The sequence below is a fragment of the Melanerpes formicivorus genome, unplaced genomic scaffold (genome assembly GCF_026170545.1).
Source record: "Melanerpes formicivorus ecotype bairdi unplaced genomic scaffold, bMelFor1.0.p_v2 SCAF_7, whole genome shotgun sequence".
NCBI classification, from domain to species: domain Eukaryota; kingdom Metazoa; phylum Chordata; class Aves; order Piciformes; family Picidae; genus Melanerpes; species Melanerpes formicivorus.
Window position 1 is genome coordinate 23,190,139 of NW_027142359.1, and position 8,060 is coordinate 23,198,198.

The window sequence follows — 8,060 nt, forward strand, 5'->3', positions numbered from 1 at the left end:
AGACAGCTCTTTAAGCAAGTCACTCCAATTGCCTTGAGAAAACAGGTTGTTAAAGCGATGGAAATAAATGGGTTGTTTGAGCAGCCCTTGAAATGCTTTCAGAAAAAGCTTCCAGGTAGGAAGGTTGATTGCAAATATTAACTGCTCCTTCATTACCAAAGATGTGATACATATGTTTACATATTTTGATATGCTTTTATTAATCCTACTTACTGTTTAATTCCCTAAACCTGCCCAGAAGAACCATCACCAAGCAACCCCCTAAACACAGCCTCAACTTTTGCACAGGCAGGCGTGGGCATTGGCGGAGTCACTTGAGCACCTCCCTGAACCGAGGAGCACACATTGCCAGCGTCAGAGCAGAAATGACTCTTTGGATCAGAGCCCACCCAGAAAGGGAGGTCTTGCTTCAGACTGTGTGTGGTAGGGTCATCAACCCACCACTGTCCACTCATGGCAGTCAACAGCCAAGAGACCACAGGTCCCTCTGATTCAGCCTCCTGTCTCCAACAGCAACCGAGCTTGACGTTAATGGAAAGAGCTGAACAGAAGGTGGAACAAGGAGGTGTTTTCCCAGGACATTTCTCCAGCTCCTAGAAGCCTGGCGCTCCCAAGCTGTAAATCGCTCCAGGGCTGCATTCAGGCCCATCATCAAGAGTTATCTGCCATGAAATTGCCAAATTCCTTTTTAAAGGCTCATGATACTTTTCAGCCTCCATATCTCAGGACAACTTCTAGGGCTGAATTAGTTCCTCCCTCTGCACACAGCATGTCATGCTGCTTGCTTTAAACCTGCAGCCTCCTAATTCTGGTGGGCAGACCTGGCTTAATGCCCTGCAGGAGACAATCAATTCCTTCCTAATCACTGTCTTGGGTGACTTTATAGGTGTCTTTCACATCCTACTTGCTCCCATCTTTGCCAAGATGGTGAATCCTGACCTAGGCTACGCTCAAACAGAAATTGCAACACCACTGAGTTACATAAAATGCAGCTCCCTTCTCCACTGGCATCATCCATGGGAGCTATGTGTTGTGCTGGGATCACAGTTCTCTGGTGCTCCTCACTGGAGCTGATGGAGAACGTGAAGGTCTGTTTACTTTAAGCAGGGCTTGAGAGTCAGAGGGTGGGTGGGGAGGATCCCTGCCCCCACACAACCACACAGCCTGCCACAGCCCAAGGTTTTTCCCTTGGCCTGTGCCAGAAGGATGCAGAGATTGTCATCTTCTGGCAGCTTGTACAGGGCTTTCTGTCCAAAGCAGTCATTCTGACTGCCAGATCCCTACCATCCTCCATCACATTACTGCAAGCAAAAGGCCCTCCCAGCCCTCCTTCCAGCAATCCTTCCCAATGTCCCAGCAATAAACTGGCCTCCAAGTCCACAAGAGGCACAACAACACGGGTATACTCTGCAAACTCCAGCTGCCAGAGGGATCAGACAGCCCACAGACACGTTTCATTTTCAGAAGGAGCAAAGTTTAGTGATGAAAACCCCGGTGTGCTGCCGAGCTGTGGATTCTTCATCATTAGCACCTCACCTCCAGCCCGCACGCAGCACCGCTGGTGTTCGCGAGAGGAAAGTCGGAAATATCCTTTCTGCACACACAAAACACTCCACTGGAAGGGTGAACACAGCAGGGCCCGAGGCACACAGGCTCACAGGTACAAATTGGCAGGCATGGCATAGCTGATGGGCTATACTCCCCAGAAAATATCTCCTATCATCAGCTCAAGCACAGGGGAAAAAAAAACAAAACAAACTAAAAGGCAGCCACAGCTTTTTGTGCACAACAAGGACATTGCCTTACTGTTGCAATTTTCATACCATTAGAGCAAAGACTCTGAGTCACAGCAACCAGATGTGTTTTGGCATCTAAATGTGACACTCGCAGAGCTCTAGAACATCAGCACCTCCCCAGGGTCCCAAAAAGAACCAAACCTCACTGGTCTCCACAAGCCCCTGAAAGGAGGTTGGAGTGAAGCTGGGGGTCAGTCTTTTCTCCCTACTATCAGGTGATAGAACAAGAGGAAATGACCTGAAACTGTGCCAGGGGAGGTTTAGGTTGGATAAAAGGATACATTTCCTCACTGAAAGAGTGGTCAGGCATTGGAACAGGCTGCCCACAGAAGTCACTGTCCCTGAAGGTGTTCAAGAAATGTGTGGGCATGGCATTTCAGGATATGGTTTAATGGCCATGGTGGAGTTAGGTTGAAGGTTGGACTCTGTGGCCTTGGAGGCCTTTTCCAGACGTAATAATTTTAAGATTCTATGAAACTCTTTGGAACAAAAGCCAGTCCCCAAGCCAGCTCTGGGCAAAACTCAAATTCTCTTAGCCACACACTGTCCACACATACCTCTGCCAGAACGTTGGCCATTAGGAAAATTCTCTTCCCCAAAAAGGCTGTCATGACCTGGAACAGACTGCCCAGGGAAATGGTGGAGTCATCATTGCTGAAGGGATTCAAAAATTGTGTCATGTGGTGCTGAGGGACATGGTTTAGCAGTTTAGTGCTAACAATGGACTCCATGATCTTGAAGGTCTTTTCAAACCTAAACAATTCTACGATTCAGTTCTGCCCTAACTCAGTGCCTGCAAAGCGCAGTATGTCTTTTACCAGCATCCAAGTAGAGTCCAAACACCCAAACAAAGGAGGATTCTCAGGTCAGTCTTTCCTACCATCATTAGGGGGCTGAGGATCTCCAGTGTGCCTGAGCAAAGCTTTGGGCCTGTCTATACAGCCTGTGCTTTCCGCCACAGAGAGAAAACAGCGGCAAGATTTTCCACACGCAGACCTTACATGCCTCCCTCACTGCCACTGTGCAGTCCCAGGGGCCTTAATTAACCGGCACAGCTCCTCACAGGGAGCTGCTCTATGAGAACATCTTCAACTCCTTTGGACAAGTTCAGAGGCAGGCAGCTAATCTTCTCCTAGGTCTCTATGTCATATCAATTTCCCATTCGAAGCTGAGCTCTCTCCATCAGGGGTTTTAAAGCTAATGAGATGCACCGAGGCCGTCAACTCTGGGAATATCAAATGCAGTGGGATTCGGTTTCCCTTGATTTTCATGTGGCTTTCCCTTTGTAATTAACACCAGGCAGTGTCTGCCTTCCCTTCATCCCACCGCCAGATACCACCTCCGCTCAAGGCGAACATGTCGAGAAAGGTGACACTTTTACCCTACACCACCAAAGCCTTCTAACAAATGTGTTTGCTTTTCTCCCCCTCTATGAATATAATCCATATCCTCCAGGTAATATTCAGAACTTCAGATTTCCAAAGGCAGTGGCATAGCAGCCCCTCCTGCTTCTTATTCATATGGATTATACTCCAGGAAAGCTGGTGCATGGGCACTGGTTCAGAAAGGGGTTTGTAGGTCAGTTTTCCTATCATCATTAGAGGGCTGAGTATCTCCAGCATATTGGAGCAAAGACAAGGATGTATGAAACTATCCTGCATCCCTCCTCAAGGCAGCCCCCAGTTGTCTTCCTACCATAGCAAATATCCTTTTTCTTCTTCCTTCTGCCACAATCCTCTCCCAGGCCACATGAAACAAGTCACAGATACATGATGCTCCTGCACCAACCAAGATCTTCTCCAAGTTTTTGGGAAGCAGGAAGGAAGGATCCACCTTCTGATTAGTTCACACCTCACTTTACTGCAAAAGGAAACCAGCCTGAATGAGCTCACTGGACACTGTGCCATCATAAAGCCATCAGTTCCCACCTTTGCACTTCATCCTTGGGTGTTAAAAGAGGTAAGCAACTTCACAGAGCACAGGCAGACTTTCTACACCGCTAAGACATGACAGCCTGCCATGACCATAGCTTGGAGACATCACAGACAACATCTACCATTTTAAATGAGCTCAGCTGCACCCTGCTTGGCCAGATTTGCAGGCAAGGTCCTGCTCCTTTGGATCATGAGTTAGAACAGTCCTTCTGCATTCCGAGAGGCTCTACAGCAGTATAGCATGGTGCAAAGACCTTGTCCAGCAATGGAGCAAATCCTTACAGGGACTGGTGTATAAAGGTTTTGAGGACAGAAATCCATTGATAAAACCAGACACTACCAAAACCTGAAGACCCTGATATAGCAGTAATACCTGTAGAAGGGCCCCCATGGTCTCTGTGGCCAGGGAACACCCCAGGTTGGAGGTGTGACCGTTTCAGGCTACGCCTTTAAGAAAGGGACAGTTACTGAAACACTCAGAAGGGAGAGAACTGAACTTCTCACTACCACAGGAGGGGAAGAAGATATTGTTCTAAGAGAAAGTAGGGCAAGTCAGGTCTGCTTTATTCCAGGAAAGAAGCAGATTCTCTTCCACAGATAAAAAAAAATGACTCACCAAGCATTTACCCCACACAGCTCAGCCTTGGGCTCTCCTTTCAGGAGATATATCAGGATTGGGAGCAAGACACCTAAACCTGGGGTACTCTCTCCACGACAATCTTTTGGGAAGCAGTTTTGCCACTCCTCAAGCACAGATACTAAGCATGCCCTGTTAGAAGGCTGAGGGCACTGCCTGTGTAATGCATTCCAGATCAGTATGCAAAAAGGTCATTTTTTCAAAGACAACTCTGCTATTTACAAGACCCCAGTTGTAACCTCGACTTTTCTACACAAGGCAGCAGAAGCTGGGAAGGACTTTCCCAGATTAATGCAGCAAAATCCAGCTTCCTGCAGACTCAACACTATGCTCTTCCCTCATACACATATAAAAGCCACCAGCCCATCCTTACTCTGATTCCCACCCACCAGCAGCAGACCAAAGAGGCCATTTTAATAGATGTTGTCTCTGCCCTTGCCCTGATCCCAGCTTAATACTGCAGAGGGCCATTAGGTTCCATTAAGCAGACCATGTGCTACCTAAAGCTGCAATCAACAAACAGACCCACACCTGCAACATCCACAGCGTCCCCCTGAGTTCCTACCCTGCTAACGTTCAGACTGCTGCACAAGAGCCTGCTGCAGAAACCACCAAGACAGTCTCAGGCTGCTGTGTCAGGAGCCTGCAAGTTCAAAGTCCCAAGCAGCACCTCGGAGCAGAGTTCAGGAACACTTTATTATCACTCCATCACGGAGTTCTCCGCACTGCCCAGCAGCTCCAAATGAGCCCTCCATGCTGTGACAGTCAGCGCCACAGGACCACCGAGGTTTCATTAATATTCATGTCCCATTGACACTCCAGCAAGCAATGAAAGCTTGCTTTCTACAGCAGATCATTAAGCAAGGGCAAATGAGTGACCTCTTAAGACCAGCTGCATCACTGATGTCATCAGGAGCTGAAGGGACAGAGGCAGGGTCACCACCCAGCACTTCTTTTAATAAATAACAGTTCTAAATGAGCGTGGCCTTGCCATGCCCAGCGGGACCCAGACGAGGCTGAAAGCATCAGGGAAACAGATGCCTGAACTGCAAAGCCAGGCAGGGCAGTGGCTCTTCTCAGCAACCGTGCCTGGGAGAGGCTGGCCAGCAGGATTCTGCCATGTAGTGGGGAAGCGAGAAGGAGACATCTCACCCGCAGAGATCAGGTGTGCAGTTCTGAAATAGATCACAATGTTTCAGGCACAGTTAGCTCAGTGGCAACACACCTCCCTGTACAAGCTGGTAGCACTTAGGAGCATCCCAGGGCTTCCTCAAAGCATTCCAGCTCAGGGTGTTTAGCAAAGAGCTCCCCCAGGCAGCAGTTAGGATGCTCTAGATAGCAGACTTGGTCTTGGATTACAGACCCTAATTGCTGCTATCAGTCAGAGCAACAATTAGCTTCAAGTTAATGCATTTCCAGTGCTCTCCGGAGAGGATGGGGAAGGAAAAGGGAGTCTTAGGCCCCGTTTATCTCAAGTTCACTGTGAGGCCACAAGAAAGCAACCTGCTGGCAAACTTCCCAGGCACCCATTTTCCCGAGGACATTAGTCACCTCTGAAGCACCCAAAGCAGCAGGTAGGGGGAAAAAGAAAGCTCCTCCAGCCCTCCTAATCCAAGTAGAGAGCTGCCTTTTCCACAGAAAGAAGCTAATGGAAGATCACATCTCACCCAGAATGAGATGCCCTCTTTGCTGCAAGAAGTCACCAACACCACCCACAGCCGCTCCTGGTTTTTGGTTCCTGCACTGAAGCCTAATGCAGCTCATGTGCAGTGGGTATGCACCAGAGAAGGTTAATTCAGCCTCTGTTGTAAGACTCTTGATCTCCACACCTTGCATGGTACCAAGACTAAAGAGTTCAACAGGCCACATGCAAGCAAGGAAACACTCTACTCCCACATGCATGGCTGCACTCTGAGCTGCCTCTGCTCTGCAGTGCACTCTACTTCAGAAAAACTTTGCTACTCAATTCCTTACAACCTCAAGGGGAAGAGTCGAGTCAGAAACTAAAGATCTGGTTTATTCAAGATTGGTCAGACTGCAAATTTACACAAGCAACAAGTCCCCTGTGTTTATTGTTTTCCTGTGACAAGGAGATTACCTGAAAAACTGAACAGACCGTGTTCAGCCTCAGAAAAGCAGGATGGGCCTTAAGAGGCCTAAAGGAGAGAGCTCTACATACTGCTCAGCCTCTTTAAACCAACTCAGAAGAGTAGAGAATGACAAACTGAAAAAAAGCTCTTACAAAGCCAGGGAAGCATCACATTGACCTAACAAAGGGTTACCCAATGAGCACTGCTCCCCAAACCATCCTGCAGCTGATACAGAGGGACAGGAAGATTTATGGCCTCAGGACCACAGTACCAGAGCTGTGAGAACACCTAGGAGGGAGGCCCCAGCCCCAGCACAGTCCAGAAATCACTTACCTCACACTGAGAAAGAAGCAGCCCAGGATGAGGAGCCAGGAAGTCTGCTGGAATTGTGTGCTGCAGCCAGATTCACCCTGCACAGCATCCCAAGCTCAGCTAGTCACTTCCAGCCATACAGCCCTGCAAGCCAAACCCAGCACATTCATTCTTAGAAGCAGGGAGAGCCCAGATAGCCATACTGCCTGCTCAGAGCACCTGTTTGCAGTGTCTACCCAGCCAGAAAAGCAAAGCAATCCCATAGCTAAAGCAGCTCTTGTTTTTGGAGGTGTATTAAAGGCACCTGCATTCCCCTGCACCATCAAGCCCACAGTGAAGGTCCTCCCTGTCCACCACCTGTGTCTGACACTGTGCTCTTGGGAGAGCAACAATGAAGGGCTCCTTAGGTGCATCCTGCTCAGCCAGGCCCCAGGCTTCCCCAGCAGCTCTCAGCCCAGCGTGCCCTCACCAAGGGTCTGCAGGCTTATCCACCACCTCAGCCCTCACTGCACCTCCCCAGAGCACGGCTGCTCATCATGAGAAAGCCTCAGCCACACAACCTGACACAGGCAGGCCTGTGGTCACACAGCCTGCCACGTGTGGGCAAGAATCATAAGTGGGTCCCAGCCCCCTCAGCCTGGCAGGAGTGGGCCACACCCACTCAGCCAGGTTCAAAGGGGTCTCAGCCCTGTAGCCTGGTACAAGGGGGCACTGATCCCACAGTCTGTCACAGGTGGCTCACAGCCTCGCATATGTAAGTTTCAGCCCCATAGCCTGCCACACGTAGGCTCCAGCCTCACGGCCTGCCACACTGTATCAGGGATGGGTGAGCCTCAATCCGCACCTTGTCACAAGCTGTTCTTGGCCTCACAACCTGTCAAGGCCAGGCTTCGGTCCTACAGCCGGTCAGGAGCAGTCCGTTCCCGCAATCCCACCAGGCGGAGGCGGTCTCCAAATCAGCGCTTCAGATTACACCCGGGACAGCCATAAACGGACAAACCCCGACCGGGGGGCGGATCTAAATTAGCATGCAACGCAATGCACGCTGGGTATCACCGGCGTCTCACCGTAACCTAGAGTAGCGAAACCAGCTTGCCGATATATAAGAGCGGAAGCGGCCCCCTGTGCGTCCGGGGGAAGCTCACTGCCGAGGCCATCCACTGGGTGCGTTCGTCACCCCTTAACCCCGCCTCGGGGAAGGTCTGAGAGAAGGGCCGCCCGCAGCTCTAGCAGAGCTCCGCCCGCGATTGGGCGGGTGAGCCACCAGCAAGGGGGGGCGCCGCGAATTTGG

General features: G+C 50.1%; 1 long non-coding RNA gene across 1 annotated transcript; it reads right to left on the bottom strand.

The window, feature by feature from the left end:
* Positions 1-5,044: 5,044 nt before the first annotated feature.
* On the bottom strand, positions 5,045-7,918 carry LOC137442524 (uncharacterized). Its single transcript, XR_010987700.1, has 3 exons — positions 7,614-7,918; positions 6,791-6,913; positions 5,045-5,542 (listed from the first exon to the last, which is right to left on the bottom strand). It is a non-coding gene; the product is annotated as an uncharacterized lncRNA (long non-coding RNA).
* Between the last annotated feature and the right edge of the window lie 142 nt (positions 7,919-8,060).